Source organism: Epargyreus clarus, unplaced genomic scaffold (assembly GCF_041222505.1).
Source record: "Epargyreus clarus isolate Ecla_fem2 unplaced genomic scaffold, WU_Ecla_fem_2.2 ptg000021l, whole genome shotgun sequence".
Classification (NCBI taxonomy): domain Eukaryota; kingdom Metazoa; phylum Arthropoda; class Insecta; order Lepidoptera; family Hesperiidae; genus Epargyreus; species Epargyreus clarus.
Genome location: NW_027332228.1, coordinates 77,884 through 95,251, shown reverse-complemented (window position 1 = coordinate 95,251; position 17,368 = coordinate 77,884).

Genomic DNA, 17,368 nt, shown 5'->3' with positions numbered 1-17,368 from the left:
CAACATACTCCACTACATATAGTAATAGGTACATGGGGACATTGTATATCGAGCATTAGCTATTAGCCGTCCTGTTAAAATCCACTCTTTTGGCCTCTACTAGGGATGGCGATCTGAGACCAATTAATCAAAGAATCGAGTTTTTGGACCAAAAAGATCGATTATTTTAATCGATCTCTAGTAATGGATCGATTCAATGAATCGATCTTTTATCCTAAAATCGAAATTCGATTATTTCAAACTTGATTGAACATTTTTGCTGACGGATGTTTATTTCAGTGATTTTTTGTTATTGATGACCTTTTTTCGCTAGTTTCGCCCTTTTCAACTGAATAGAATGAAGAACGATTTTTTAACCGACTTCAAAAAGGAGGTGGTTATCAATTCTGCCGGGATGTTTTTTTTTTATGTATGTACACGAATTACTCCGCTGTTAGTGAACCGATTTTAATAATTCTTTTTTATTGTGTAGAGACGAGCTGGAAGTTGGTCCCACTTATATATGGTTAGGATCTATTAATTGGTTCTGGAGAAAAAGAGGGGAACTCCTCCACCCATGTAAATATAACAGCCATAACTTCGCCGTTTATGAACCTATTTTAATGCCTTTAATTTCGCGTGTGGACTATTGCTACAAGTTGGTCCCATGTAAATATGATGAGGATCAGAGTGGGTTCTGGAGACAAAATATGTAACTCCTCAACCGATGGGTATAATTGAGTTTTGTTTGAAGATATTTGGTGTAGGTTCTAATGAAATTGCAAAACCAGTTTATCATTGACTATTTAAGGGTCTGATAATGTGGCTGGGAGTCAAAATATGTAACTCCTCAACCGATGGGAATAATTGAGTTGTGTTTGAAGATATTTGGTGTAGGTTCCAATGAAATTGCAAAGCCAGTTCATCATTGACTATTTAGTTAGGTTAGGTTGGAACATATAAGACAATATAAAACTAAGCGAGCAGGGCGCGGCAGCGCTCTGCGAGCGAGCGGTTCCAATCAATGTAAATTCAGACCTTACCTTAATTCATGATCACGTTTATACAATTATATATTGTATTAATATAAATTTTATTATGTCATCACTAAAAAGGGTGAAATAAAATTTTTAACAAAAAAATACAACCGACTTCTATGTCACTACAAAGTAAAAAATAATTCAAATAAATGTTGGTTTAGTAAATATTTCTGAAGTCGGCGCTCATATTAGACACGCTGTTTACATCGTTATCCGACGAAATATATTGACTTCAATTTCATGTATTTGATAGAGTCATTTAACTCTATCAAATACATGAAATATTATATAAAGTTTGTTATATTAAATGACTCTTAATTTAACTTAATTTGTAAGAATATCTAATCTAATTCTACATTCAGCACTCTATGTGCCGTGGGTGGTAGGTATGTTAAGTATATTACGCATACATTCAAAATTAAATCCAACTTCAATACGCGCTGGTGACTCCTGGCTATTGTGCAAACCGCATTGTTTGAGTTCAGCGGCTCCCAAACTAAAGCCCTGTAAGTAAGGGTTTTAATTTTATTATACACATAAAATATATGACTGGTTAATGATTTTTCTATAAATTAATAAAAGCAATTTGTAAATTTTAATTGCGTAAGTTAAGAAATATTTACCAGATTTTTATAAATATCACAGAATATCATGTAAACATGAACAGGATATAGTAGATAGTCATACATTTTAATGCAGTAATATGTGTAAGGTCATATTGCATAACATACTCGTACCTAATATCTAGGGCAGATTTGTAAACTTTTAACACGCCTGAGAATATAACGAAAATCTCTCAGGTATAGGCGGTGAATAGTTATAGATAAACTATAGGTAGTTTATCTATAACCATTCACGGCGATGTTTCCCTTCACCGATACATAATTATTAGGTAAAAACAAATAGATGAATGTTATGGCTTGAACTTTATCTGGACGCACAACAGTGCCTCCGCTAAGTCGAAAATACTTTTATTTCATAACTTACTTATTTTTGAGTAAAACTTTGAGCGCCGCCGTACTAATTTAGTCTCGTCAGTAGGTCGCATCGTTCGCGCATCAGCCCGGAATGAAGAGCCCCGCTACTGACAACTTTAATTAGCACGTCGTAATCCTCGCATTGTGGTAGCAGGGGTGTTAACGTCACAAAAATAATCTGTAATCCCTGTCTCCCGTCTCTTATCAAGCTTCCATCAACCCTCTACTGTCTGCATCAAATGTCAATTGTACTGATACCTCTATATAATCAACCTGCCTTTGTGTAAAATATAAATTCATAACGTAAATTTTATTAATATTTTCAAATATATATCTGTCCTCGTGGATTTATGGTATTTACGGTTAATGAAGTGAACAACAGAAGTAGAATAGTAATATTATGACCGTGGTACCAGCACGGTAATAGTATTACAGATACCTGAATGATGAATTTATAGATCGATTCTGGATCTATATTGTTATGTAGTTCGTCTTGATGTATGTTAATGGCATCCAGGAGACAGTAAATCCAAGTGTGGATCTGTAAGTGAAGAAAGCGTCTTACCTCCTTAATATTGGTATATCCCACATTCCAACAACGAAACACGAATTGTTAAGAAGTACAATTTGAAAACAATATTATCAGGTGACCTCCCACATAAATCAAGTGGAGACAACGCCGACCTGTGCTGCGATGTGGTTGAATAGTCGAGCGTGAAGAATCGCCCAAAGGGTTCCAGGAGGATAATAGCGATATGATTTAGTGGCGACGCGACAAAAACCGTCGCGCAGGTGCCCGCCGACGCGGCTCGGGATATCAACACGTCCTCACACATCTCGATCACACTATTTATAACATACGTATCTGCTGTTAAAATGAACAACTGTGTTGTGCAGGTATCCAGATGCCACGGTGTTTGCTAAATAATTATTTGTTTTTCAATAATAATGCTAACTCTCTACATATCTCTACAAATCTTATTGATAGCACCAGAAAAATGTCGTATCTGTCTGTCGGGAGCTGACGTTATCCAAACGAATCATTGGCGACGATGATATTTATCGCTAGTATTATATACTTATTCGCTTATATATTTGCATATTTTTAAAGATTTTAAAATCACTTGTTTGAAATCTTAATCTTAATATCTTTTTCATAAATTCTTTTTAGCTTTTACATGCTCCAACTTAATCCACCTTGATGTTCAAAATAACAATGGAAAGGGCAAAACATTCAATAGCTTGAAAATTGGAATTAATCGTTTATAAATAAGAAGGTTATTGTTTTCTCCCGACTAAAGAATTGCACAGCCATTGTGTTCCTTTCTATATGAATCGCGCGGTAAAAATACCACCAATAACGTACCTAATACCTACCAGTTTAAAAAGTATACCAACCTTGACATCGAGCATATTCCGTTTCCTGATTCACGTGAATCTTTGGTGTTTTGTATAAAGTTCATCCTTTCCGTGTTCCTTTGAATATATTCATAAACAGATCGAAATAACAAATTTAATCGAATAGTCATTTGTTTCAACGATGTGTTGTCAACACAAAAAGACGATAGGCATTTGTTTGCGTTAATCATAACAGCGATGGGCAAGGAACAAGCAAATAACACTTAAGTATGATAACACATGAATAATGCAGGCAATCATGAGGTGATGGATGCGTGTGACAGGCGGCGGTGTCGACACGGGCGTCACTTAGCGTAGGTCAAACGCATATCATTCTATATAATTTCGAAAAACACCCGCAATGTATGCAGAGCATATGCGGGGACGTAACGGTGGAGGAAATTTCGAGAACTCATCAATATTTGATCCGATATTTGGATTGTAGATGCCCTTGCGCGTCCCCGCCCGCGCTGCTGCGCTCTCATTCTTATTCTTGTTTGTCAAATCACTCTCTTGTTTGAGGTAAATTAAATGATCTTGACGCTACCTTTATGGGATTGCGTAAGAATTTCTCGATTTTGTCAAAACATCCTGCGATCATTTTTTATATTCATATATTATATGAAAATATGAAGCTTTCCACACTGACTACCTAAATTAGGAATTCTGTCGTAATTGGATTTCTATGGATAACAGTGATCAATAACATGAAATGCATGTAGAGTCTTGTTTTAAATTATATTTTTATAGAATAATAATTAAATATGAAAAAATAGACGACGATACATTTTTAAATATAATCTCAGCACATTGAATCATAGGTAAATCGCCTGGGATATTTTTTTATAAATAATTCTAATATGTGTCTACTCAAATATAAGAATTACTATTTAGTATGTTATCACTTCTACTCGATTACTCAAAACAAAGGTAAATTAATAAAATGCAAAAACATAGTCTGCATTTAAATAAATAAAAACTAGATTTCGGTTTAAACTTTCATATATTTCCAAAACACTCTCAATAATATTCGTCAAGTTCAAATTTATACAAATGGAAATAAATAATTAGGTCCATTTTGAATAATTTGAAAACCGATTTAAAAAAAATAGCAGAAACAAATAGTGGCGGCCACGTGCGGCCCGCTCTGTATCTGCTTAGTGCCCATACATAAACATTTTGATAGCAAAAAAGTGTTCGCTTGACAAGACGTGGTGCAAACTATACATAAAAAGTAACTTAAAAATCGTTTCGTGTCTAATAAAAACTAATAGTTTAAAATGTATAATGGAACTGTATATAAAACAACCGCACTTTACAATTGTTTTTCGACAATATTTTAACAAAGACTTAGATAACACTGAATGGGTTTTAGCGAATTTTCAAGCAAAATGATTATTTACACAGAGAATATTCATGTTACGTAAATAAAAAAAATGTTAAAAATCAAATGAGCTGGATGCTAACACAATGCAGAATAATTTAGATCTGGGAAGAACAGATATCATACTTATCTTCAGAAAAAACAGAAACATACATAAAGAATCGGCATCAACATCTCAACGGCGAACAATCGCAGGCACGTTGAGGAATCGTTGTTATTAAATAAACTATTAACCAAACTAATGGCAGATCCCGAGACCGGGAGTTGGCGAAACTTCGGAGAAACACAACTTGGATTACAAAAACACAGTCCCCAAGTCCCGTTGTTACCTGCTGGTTAGATTAATCGCTGCCTTACAGGTGTCTATCTGATGTTCGGTGACGTTTTACTGCGAACGCTGGCGATGTCGTGATACAGCGGATCGCTTCGGGTCCGGGAATCGCCGAGAGGCGTCAATTTCTACACGGTAGTGATGTAGTAACACGTGACGCGCATACTGATTAATATTATAAGCCAACAATATATAGTTCAAATCAAAATTCTTCAAAAACATTTTTTATACAATTATACAGTTATTCTTAGACGTCAGCGATAGTCAATTTTATCAAGTAAGAAAGAGCTTTTACAGTCTACAAGTAGGTAGAGGTACCTAAATAGGTATGTCTTATCAGGACTGATATTAATAACTTACCTTGTAGGTGTAACTGTTATTACAATTTCAGGTGTATGGCTGTATTTGAATTTAATTAGAATCACACAATCAAAATGCATTCTCGACCGTATGATACCTGGATGTTGTGTAGACATTCAACACCTTTTTGGTAACGTAAAATGTTTTATTTTTCTCCACTTCATAATTAGTTCGAGAGGATTTAGTGGAAAGTATTTTGTAGCGATCAGTAGAAACGATACTACGTATTGTGTAGTGGAATCCCTTACATTGTCGGGTGGTGTCGGCGCACAAAGGGCGCGCTACAATGCGCTGCCACCTCACAAAACAAACGGACACAAAAAACAACTGAACTCCTTGGCAGCCGCAATTTTTTGACCTTCTTTATGGATAGTCGTGATATATGGCGGTCGGCGGCTGATTTATACGCCACTACCGACGAGCGAGGAATTCAATAAAGTGCCACCAGATCATTTGCTGCCCGAGTTTGATTAACAGTTTGTACATCACGCCAGTTCGTGAGGTCCTCCTTATTGTAAAATTTACTTTTGTGGTAAAAACAGATTAAGATTTTAAATCACCAAGACGGTTTTAAAGACGCAAAATAACAAACGAAGCGTAGACACGACTCTATTAGATACCTATCATTATAATCTACTTTTTGATAACAGAAACACTTTTTTACAATGCCCAATATTTTTTACAAAATTATATTAAAAGTATTTTTTCTATCATTCACTTTAAAATAAAATATAAAACGGTTTTAACCCTGTATTAGAAATAATGATTAGTAGAATTATTGCATTAACGCATAATACTAAAGGCATAATTTGCAAAATGACAGAGATACGTATTGTATACTGTCTGTTCGTGTGTAAGGTGTGTTAGTGGAGATGCGGCGATAGTTAGCGTATGATGAAGCGGCCGGTAAATCAATGTTGTCTCCTGACACACATGTGGCTACGCAACGGATTGTTGCGTACCGGCGCTAGGGACGCTGAGGGAACCCGCACGTAAAACTGCTAGTCCACCCTGAATATAGAAATGGATTGCGTCGCCATAGCAAATTGTATGACTACACCTGCTCGCAACAACATCAGAACAGACTAGCAGTTTGGTGCGAACTATACGAGTATTAATTTCAGTGTCAATTAAGTACAGTGCCTATAATCAAGTAAGATTTGTGTATATTACTTTCTTTTAATTTTTATAGGATAACGGCAGCAAATAAGCATATACTAAGTACACCTGACATACTTGATCACCATCGCCCATGAACACTTGCTACCAGCTTCATATAGAAAAGGGTTTATATCTGAAATAGAGCACAGGTACGTTGGCACTGCCCGAAACGAAATAATTTTTTTTGGGTGTATTAAGAAATGTAGGTAAAAATAAAATATATTGGTAGAAGAGAAACTTTTACCATGCAGCTAACATTTAGAATTGTACAGAAAATACTGTGAGCTCAGCTCCGACTCCCCTCGTAACTCACCTAGCCGTGACGGCTTTATTACAAAACTTTACTCTCTCTGTCAAAGAAAAACTCCTAGAAATCATTACCTGCTATCAACATTTAAAATTATTAATGATGTTGGTTATTTTATCTTTTACTTAAGTAAGTCAGAAATAAAAAGTAAAATTTTGGTCGAATATTTGCCAATTAATAAGGCACTTAATTGTTTCATATACAACAAAAACAGAATTAAATGTGGATCGAAAGTGGTCTTCTCTGATAAATGTACACAATAACGTATTGTGTTCTGAACTGCTTTTGAACCCACTGTGGGCCCGTATATAAATTTTATAGTTGTGTTATAGGTACCCTCCTTTAGTAGGTACTTTTTATGAATTTCATAAAAGTTTCTTTTCATTTCCCATCATTGCATGATTTCTGTATTTTTTTATTCACTTTTGCTGTCTATCTATAAACTTTATTATAGGTAGATACATATAAAACTTCTCTATTGCATGTATGTCATCTATTGCTAGTGTTTAGTCTATCTATAACTCTATAATAATCTTGGCGAGATTGCCCACATCCGTCATATAACGCGGCTGGTGCGTAGCTATAAATCACAAGGTCACCAATTAAGATAACACCAGTTAACCCCCCCCCCCCCCCCAACTCTCCCGCCCTGCACAGGCACCAAGTCATATGGCCACCATAATAACACGTCACATAAACTGAATACGATGCTAGATAATCATCTAATTCATGATGTGCCTATGTGACAAGATATGGCAGGATCTTAACAGTTAAACCCATGTATAGTAGTAATCAATATATACTTTTTTAACAAGGCCTCTAACATAAGTCTCAAGGCACACTGAACTAGTTATAGGCTAGCTGCTTGTGTGAAGAAGAATGTAGAAGCTGAAAGTTGACGGACTAGGAAAATCTATCAATATTCACAATAAATTGCCGGCTAAAGCTATTTAATTACTGAATTAAACATATGAACGCAGAGAACAATTGCAAGTTTTGTAAAATTGCAAACAGATACTTCAATTTTATTTATGTTTGTAGAAAACCAGTTGAAGTTCATAAATTTTGTATGACCGGCAGCGTTTTACAAAATGAGGCATCGATAGCGAGAGCGATTTTAAATATTACGAGGTATGAGTGAACAATCGACAATAGGCTAAAACAAAAGCAGTCGGGAGCGAGCGGGCGGCGCTCATTGTGCGGATAAGCCGGAGCCATAAGTTACAAGCGCGTGCGCGCTTCGTTGCCAAATAAAAGGACGCGCCGCGGAACAATAGCGCGGTCAATACGGTAGCCGCCATTTGCATATCGAGCATCGGCGCCCGCGCCGGCCACCGCCACCACCACTCCCCCGCACAATATATCACCACCACGCTCGCACTTGCCCCGCGCCGATATAAACATTATTCCCGAACAGCGCTAAAGCTAAAATCCTCCAAACGAGGTTCCCTGGACTTATGGAGTTGAGTCGCTAACCGTAAGTGTCCAGAGCGCAGCTACAGCATCTTACCAATAAACTCGGATAGAATAGATGCCATAACCACTCCAATTTCACTACTATTATAAAGTAAAACAAAGACTAAAGTACTTTGAAAAGAAAAGCGTAATAGTGAGGAACCTGTGTTGGTTGCCTTTCCGCTCTTGTCGGTTATTGTATCGCGTTATTGTAGCTTATATTCCGCGGAAGAAATTTGCGGCGATGTTTGCTTGACTCGAGCCGAGCGCTAATCTCCGATAGCATGCATTACGGAGCCGCTTCTGTTCTCCGCTCTTCGAAAATTTAATTTTGCGTGAGAACTTTGCAATTTACAAATATGTCGTTTTACTTAATTTTACTTGACTAGTGACGATTAAAATAATCTTTTCAAAAACAATTGAAGTATTGAACGTGTTAAAATGTGTTTTCCAAATGTACCTCCTACTTCCGACACCTATATTGTCCTGCCTTTTTAATGGTATCACATCTCAATTTCATTATAATTACTTACTCTTCCTGGAAAAATGGTCTACGAATTTCTTTATACACGTGTCATTTTTAGTAATTGAAGTATCTGTAAATGTACTACGCTACTGTGGTTTTATCATACATTCTCTATTCTTATCACATATCCCAAACAGTTCACACACGAAACGCGTACGAAATCATGCTGATCACAACAAAACCAATAGTATCCAGCATAAATACAAGTAGGTGTACTAACTTACTAAAGTTACTTACTGCCTCTACTTCTTTACTACAACACAACTAATGAAACAATTACTGTCTAAAGTGCTCAGGTCGTCATCAACCCATTATAGTCCCAGTGCTGGGTACGGGTCTCCTCTCAGAATGAGAAGGGTTTTTTTTTATTAAACGCGTTGGTTTCACAGGAATTAATTTTCACATTAGGATAATTCCCTGAGTCACGTGAGGGGAGTGTTTTGTTTTCACAATGGGTCGATCTACTTCGTAATAATTTCGCAATAATTTCAATAAATAGATATAAGAAATAAGAGTAATAACAGATATATATGCTGTGTATTCTGGTGTCAACATAAATATATTTAAATATAAGAGAAATAACAACAACAATCAAGATATGTACTATATACCCATATAAGTCTTCCGAACTTCATATGCATGATCCCTTAGTACCTAAGAATTGAGAGATCATGCCTCATCGCACCGCGATTTGATACGGAGCCATGAGACATGTCCAGATCGATGCACTAAAATTTCCACCAACCCGCAATAAATATCTACCCTATAATACGTATATATATTATATACTCGTAATATTATGTGTATACGTCTTACCTCCCGCATTTGTACATGACCCCCTATAAGAATTAAGAAAACATTCCCCATCGCACCGCGATTTGATACAGTTACGATGGGACATCTCGATCGATGCACTTAATACACAATAGGACCTGAAGTATAAAAGAAAATAAAATACTAATAAACAATACACCAAAATACATACATGATATGCACAGATGGGCAGCACAGGTTCCCTTAGCCGCCTTTTACAGCACCCAAGGGAAGAGAGGGGGTGGCCCTATTCTATAACGCCGGGGCCTCACGGTGGGAATGAAAAGGATTAGGCCAAAGTCCACCGCGCTGGCCAAGTGCCAGATTTTTTGTATAAATCTCTCAGATATGCAGGTTTCGTCAAGATTTCGTTTTCCTTCACCGTTTAAGCAAGTGATAATTAATTTCTAAAATCAGAAAAAGCAGAAGTGCGTGCCTCGTATTTGAACCTCGGATCCCTCATTCGAGAGGCCGAGTTTCTTAACCATTAGGCTATCACGGCAAGCGCTTAGGGAATGAAGCCTTTTCCTAAGTGTTTCATGGAATACGTTTTGCACCTTACACATTTGAGTTCCTTTTAATAAATACCTGCATTGTGTGTACACAGATACTCGTAATAGATACTGTAAGTACATAACAAAATATCTTTATACCTATTTGTCTCAAAACCGCAAGACAGAACAAGATCTCAATACGATGGCATGAGATTACGCCATGTACCGGTCACGTGGCTCCACGTGACACATTAACATCCATTTGAATTGAGTGACAGCGCGAGCGAGATTTTCCAGAATAATCCATACATTGACGCAGGCCTTCAGCCGGCCTATTTCCAACGCATTAATATGCCTCCGACTTCGGGCCTACTATCTTCGCCGGATGAATCTATAGGCACAGGCACACTGGCAGTAGAGTGAAAAAAATTGTTGGATTTAAGTCCTTTACTCATTTTAATTAGCCAATATCATGTGACAAGCTGTTTAGCCATTTTCAAGAGTAAACAGGACAACCCGAACGAAGGTATTGGAGGAATTAAATAAAAACACAGTTAATTAATTTAGCTTGTTAGTTGAGGAGAAGAGTTTGTCTCATCACTCACATATGTATCTTAATATTTGAAAATATCAAAACAGTCTCTTTTTTGTTGTTAGTTTTTTGATAATGTGCAAGGTAAAGTTATTTTTGTTCTGAACGAAGACGTATTCAGCTAACTTAATTAAGAATGTAAATAGGGAATAAAGGTCGCTTAAAATATTAACCATAATTAATTTTCTGTTTACACACTTTATGTATTCAGCAGTAACTATAAATGTTTTAATTATTCATACACGTGCTGGAGCTTCAAGTTAGTCCCGTAATTAGCTACATTAAAACACTCGATAAAGTGGTAATTAGACTCTTTCGAGACTTTTTTCAAGAAGCAGAACGGAAGGATTCTCGTGTATTAGCATAGAACACACTGACATTTGCGCGAATTACATGAATATATGGAGTCGCTCCTTCCATGTACAGTACACACCTACCTAAAGAGTGCTTCACTAACTTCATTAAATGTAAATTAATAAACGCTCCCGATTGGTGGTTCAATTATACGCAATTCATACACATCTGCCGCTCGGTATGGGGCGCGTTCGCAAGTGTCCAGTACGTTACCTAATTAAGATCGAAACCATGTTGCTATGAAAACTCCTCCGTATTTATTAATTAATCCTTTGTGTCTCTAATTTTACATCTACTCTACATTTTCCACGCTCGTCTCAAGGTGCGCTATCAACGTCAGTTACTCGTGTACACTCGCGTGTCTGTGCATACAATGTTTCAAAGGTCAAACTTGTAACGACATTTTCATTTAGTTTTTTAATTAAGAAATGAGGAAGTACCTACAACATTTAAATTGTATTTTAATTAAAATGTTACTTTATATTATAAAGTAAAACCAAATAATTGTAAAAAAGGAATCAATATAACAAATAATAACAGCTATTTTGCATTATGAAGTTATATGCTCGCAATTGAAGTTTTTGGGTAAAGTACTTTACAAAAGATATAATATAAGTTCGTTCAAACGGTTTAAAGCCATAATTATATAGTACATAACCTAAATAAAACAATAAACGATCTTAATTTGTAAATGACATGAATAGCAAATTGTGAGTGAGCTTCAGATGTCACATACGACTACTTGTTTTATACGTCACAAAAAATGAGATCCATTCACACGCTATTATACTCGGACATAATTAAATTTTACAGAAGTTTTTCTGAGGATTTAGACAGAATAATTACTTCCATATGGGTATACAAAAAGTTGAAGTATATTGTGTGAAAATTCGCATGGGCTTCCAAGATTCCAGTAGCGACGAGGTCGTGCCATCTGTCGGATACTTGCCGCAGCACCTGCCGGAGCTGCGACCATAGTCACAGATATATCATGAAAAAATATATATTACCACCAGCCGCCTAAGCTTGCATAGCCACAAATAAGCTATTGAATAAACCAACATCTTTTAATCCCCTGCTGTTCTGTAATGAAAAAAAAGTATCAACCGCATTTTCTTTCTTATGCTCTCTTTATCCTCAAACTGCTTCCCTTATATCGTTTTAGTTAAAACTAATAAAACATATTTGTTTTAATAGTTTTAACCTCACTATGACGATATTATGAGCCAAACAAATACGTATACTTTTTAACCGACTTCAAAATGTGCTATGCGGTGGGTTATATATTGTTTGTGTTAAATAAGAAATAATTTAGTAAAAATTTTTTAACAAAAAAATATAAATAGAAGTCGGTTGGACTTCTATGTATGTCACTACAAAGTAAAAAATAATTGAAATAAATGTTGGTTTAGACATATTTCTGAAGTTGGCGCTCAATATATTTCGTTGGATAACGATGTAAACAGCGTGTCTAATATGAGCGCCTACACCAAATATTTTCAAACACAACTCAATTATTCCCATCGGTTGAGGAGTTACATATTTTGACTCCGAGCCACATTATTAGACCCTTAAATAGTCAATGATAAACTGGTTTTGCAATTTCATTAGAACCTACACCAAATATCTTCTAACAAAACTCAATTATACTCATCGGTTGAGGAGTTACATATTTTGTCTCCAGAACCCACTCTGATACATAGACCAACTTTGAATGTTGACCAACTTGCAATTGTACACGCACGAAATTAAAGGCATTAAAATAGGTTCATAAACGGCGAAGTTATGGCTGTTATATTTACATGGGTGGAGGAGTTCCCCTCATTTTCTCCAGAACCCATCGATGGATCCTGGAGACGTGTACAGTTATTCGGTACATCTTTTTAAGTCGATTGTGAAGTATAAAAAGTGTAGATATAAATATATGCTTCTTAAATAGGAGCACTCATTGTACCATATCTATGATCGGATATTTACTCATACACAGGCATCGTTGAACTTTAAGCACTTTAAGTTATACTACGTTAAGAGCATAAATATAATATAATAGGTATGGGTTATTGCAGAAACGATAAGTGCATCGTAGTATGTAACCGCATTGCGTCGCTTCCCCAGGACACGCGTGCTGCCTGCGTGCGTGTGCGCAGCGGTGTGCGACGAGCCTTATTGGTCGCGCCGGAGCTCGCCACTGCCAAATAAAGCCTTTCCTTATTCTAGTAACTTTCAACCAATAGATCCTGTGTATAGATAATTGCACTGATATACTTGCACAAAAAGCAGTGATAGCCTAGTGGTTAAGAAATTCGGCCTACTGATCGAGGGGTCCGACGTTCAAATCCCAGGCACGCATCTCTGATTTTTCAATATTATGTGCTTATTAGAAATTAATTATCACTTGCTTCAACGGTGAAGATAAACATCGTGAGGCAACCTGCTTACCTGAGAAAACTTAAAAAAAAATTTTTTTTGAAGATATGTGAAGTCTATCGCACTTGGCCAGCGCGGTGGACTATGGCCTAATCCTTTTCCTTCTGAAAGGAGACCTGCGCCCAGCAGTGGGCCAATACTGGGTTGATGAAGATAATACTTGCACACCCCCTATTGCGTTTGGGGTCTCCTTGCCTGGGGCTGGGATATGCCCGAAACATGCGCTCTCTTCATTTACCAACCTTCTCAACCAATACGTCTCCTACATAATAATAACTACAGGAATTGTTTGTTAAGCTTGATAGCATGCTATTTTGTTTATGCCGTTAAACAATCCAACGTCAAAGACGAAACATTAGACCGAATTGTTAAAATTTTAGACTCAATAAGAAACAAGTAAAGTATAGGATCTGGACTGGCTAATGTCTTCGAGTTGATTGGTGATACTAATGTTGCTTATAATTAATAATATAATTATTATGGTAATCGTATACCTATATAAAATTCTCGTGTCACAATGTTAGTTACCGTACTCCTCCGAAACGGCTTTACCGATTTTCACCAAATTTTATATGCAAATTCAGTAGGTCTGAGAATCGGCTACTATCTATTTTCCATACCCCTAACCCTAAGTGATAAGGGTTGTTCACCCTTAACATTTTTTTATTTATATTTCAACACTACGTTTGCCGGGTTAGCTAGTATAATATAAAATAATAAACAGTTAAACATTTAAAATGGTAAATCTAAATATTGTTAGTCGTCGCTACAATCTTCAATAATACACAAAACCTACAACAGGTTAAAGTTATAGTTTAAGGAATCAGCTTCGATTTCAGACAGCAGCAACTTGACCGTCGTCGAAACGTGCTACTATTCACACTTAAATGTGCATAATGTGAATTGATGAGCTGCTTTGTATGCGATAAAGTTAGCGTTTTAATTGCTTAGAATAAAGTGCTTCCTTATGAGGTAGTTGAGTGTAACAGGATTAAACAATATTATTGCATGCGGATTGCATCGCTGATGCGGCCGACAACTCACTTGGTGAGATCTGTTAGGAGCGTATAATGAGAAGATTATTTTTAAATGCTATGTAGTTATTATAAGATCACACCTATGTCTGCCTCATAATAGTAGTATTAAACACTGTTGTGTTCTGGTTTGAAGGGTGCGTCAAGAGAGACATATTATTTTTCCGTCGCGGTCCAACTTACGAGTAGTCCTCAGGGTAACGGCGCATCTATGGCGACCTCAGGTACGTACGTATATGTAATCCTATCTGGGGTTGTCCATGGGCGGCAGTAACCACTTAACTTACCATCAGGTGGACTGCATGCTCGGCTGCTACTCCTGTAAAAGAAAAAGATCATGTTAAATACTTAAATAACTATACATAAATATACTTACAATGCTATACAACATTATGGCACAAAGTTTAAGAGATTCTTCATTATGAACCCAGTCTTCAACAATTGGTCGGTAGGTACCTATCGCTGAACACAGGACGCTATAGAGAATGAGGACTAATATTATAGACTAGAACTAGATAGTCCACCTCGCTTGCCAAGATGAAGAATTCGTACACTTACCGCCATCCTAAAACCTAATATTTGTACCTACCATTGACCTATCATAATAATATAAAAAACGAAATGAAAAATTAAATCATATCTTTTCACTAATATCGAATTGTTTATCGCGTCTCCCAAATCCTGAGCGGCGACGGGCGGCGGACATGTATCGCGGCCGGAGCCGAATTACTCATTCGCAAAGTAACCACGGTTCGCCTCTTTTTGTCCCGGAGTGTCCCAAGCAATCCCCAAAATGGCCCAACTGATGTTTAATTCAATTGATTTCATTAGAGGTAGTTTTTCAGCGGCGGCCGGGTCACAATACATATGTATAGGGTGCTCTAATAAATTGAACGGAGCCATGTTTTTGCTGGCCGGTCCTCTCGCCGGCTCACCTGACGACCACTCTTCAATATTATCTTATTAACATTGGGAAAACATGAGCCACCTATTTATTAGTATACTTTCTAATTGTTGATTGTCGTGTTCTTCATACACTGATAGCGCAACATTTTTTTTAATTGAAATAAAGAATGATTTGCATATTTAATACGCAGTTTTGTGTCATTAGATATATTATGCAAATACGAACTAAAACTAACAAATGTTTTTGTATATGTATGAAGTGTATGCAGTCCGCAGTGTTGATTACCTATCGCATACATGATTATCCCTATTATATAAATGAAATAATTTTCACATAACTTCCTTCAGCCAATCACGAATTTATATTTTTGAGGTGTACCTAGTAGGTACTTACAATTAATTTTTTTTCACTAAAAATCCTTTATTTTACTAATGTTGTTCTAACAATGATTGATGACGAATTACGTCAGTTATAAAATTTAGGAACCAATAAAACCACCTACCTGCCTCAATGGTATTTTCATTGTAAGTTAGGTTTTGCCCGCACCGTCGCACGAATCGACTGTGTTTGGTCGTAAAGATTTTTATCCCGCTGTGGAGGGTAATGTTTAACAAGTGCAAGTATGTACGACATACGTACTAATACGTGCCTATGTCTCATTCTTTTGCACGCCTTGCTTGCCAAACGCTTTGAATAATTTTAACATATGAGGTGTCGTTGGCTTCTAAATTTTGGGAATAACATAGACGATATTTTAAGCAGTCGGGGTTTTTGTTGGTTTCTCTTTTGTATTATCATGTCTTTCATGTATTATGATGTTATTATACTGTTTGCTTGAATTATCTTATGTTTAATATTTGGTTGTGAAAAATATGATTTTATTTTTGTATCTCCTGCTACCATCATCGTTGTAAGATCACTTGTTATAGCTATACCTTAGTCTAATACTAATAGAGCTTTTAATTGCAAGGAGCGTGATCACGACCCAGTCCAGCTGGCTTTACGTGATATTAAAAAAACAGTTTTTTCATAGCTGGCATAGCTATGTACCCGCCTATATAAAAATAGAAATAGATTGCCACACGAAAGGTGCGTTGAAACTCAAACTGACTTCTATTTACGGCTGGTGGCTTCTATTCTTAATTGACGATCATTTTTATGGAGTTGGACAGATTCCACTTCCACTCGTGTTCGATATGGAGCAACGGCTGAAAAACTCGTCGGCGCGCGGCCGCAGCGGCCCGCGTCACCGCGTCACCGCGCCGCGCGCCGCGCGCCGCCTGGTGTAAATCGCTCCATATTTCGCCACCTTATGGTTATTGGTTAAATATTTGTGTTTGTTTTATTTCTGGTATATTTTGTTTAAGGTGACCAACATAGTCACATAATTTTATAGCATTTGCACTGTTAAAATTTGTGTGTTAGCAATTTAGCATTAAGACTACCTTTTGTTTACGTATTTTACTTATATTCTGTGCAATATAGCCAGTTTTAATAAATTCTCAAGTACTACAGCAGATCAACCTGAAGCAGATTTCAGATTGGTACATACGAATAGATCAATCCATTTAGTACTATATATATTTTCAATTTTAAGTCAACTTAGGTATGGTTCTAAAATAGAATATAAATATCTTTGATGTTATTTGTTTGCAATATAAGAGCCCATTTTTGATAAAAAAAAATATTCATACAACAAGTAAAAAACTCCCCCAATCAATAGGTCACGTGCCGGAAACTGCAGGTCATTAGGAGAGCACGTTATTACTTCACAAAAAAAGAACAATATCTATAAATTTTACACTACAATACGCACGAGATGATGTTAA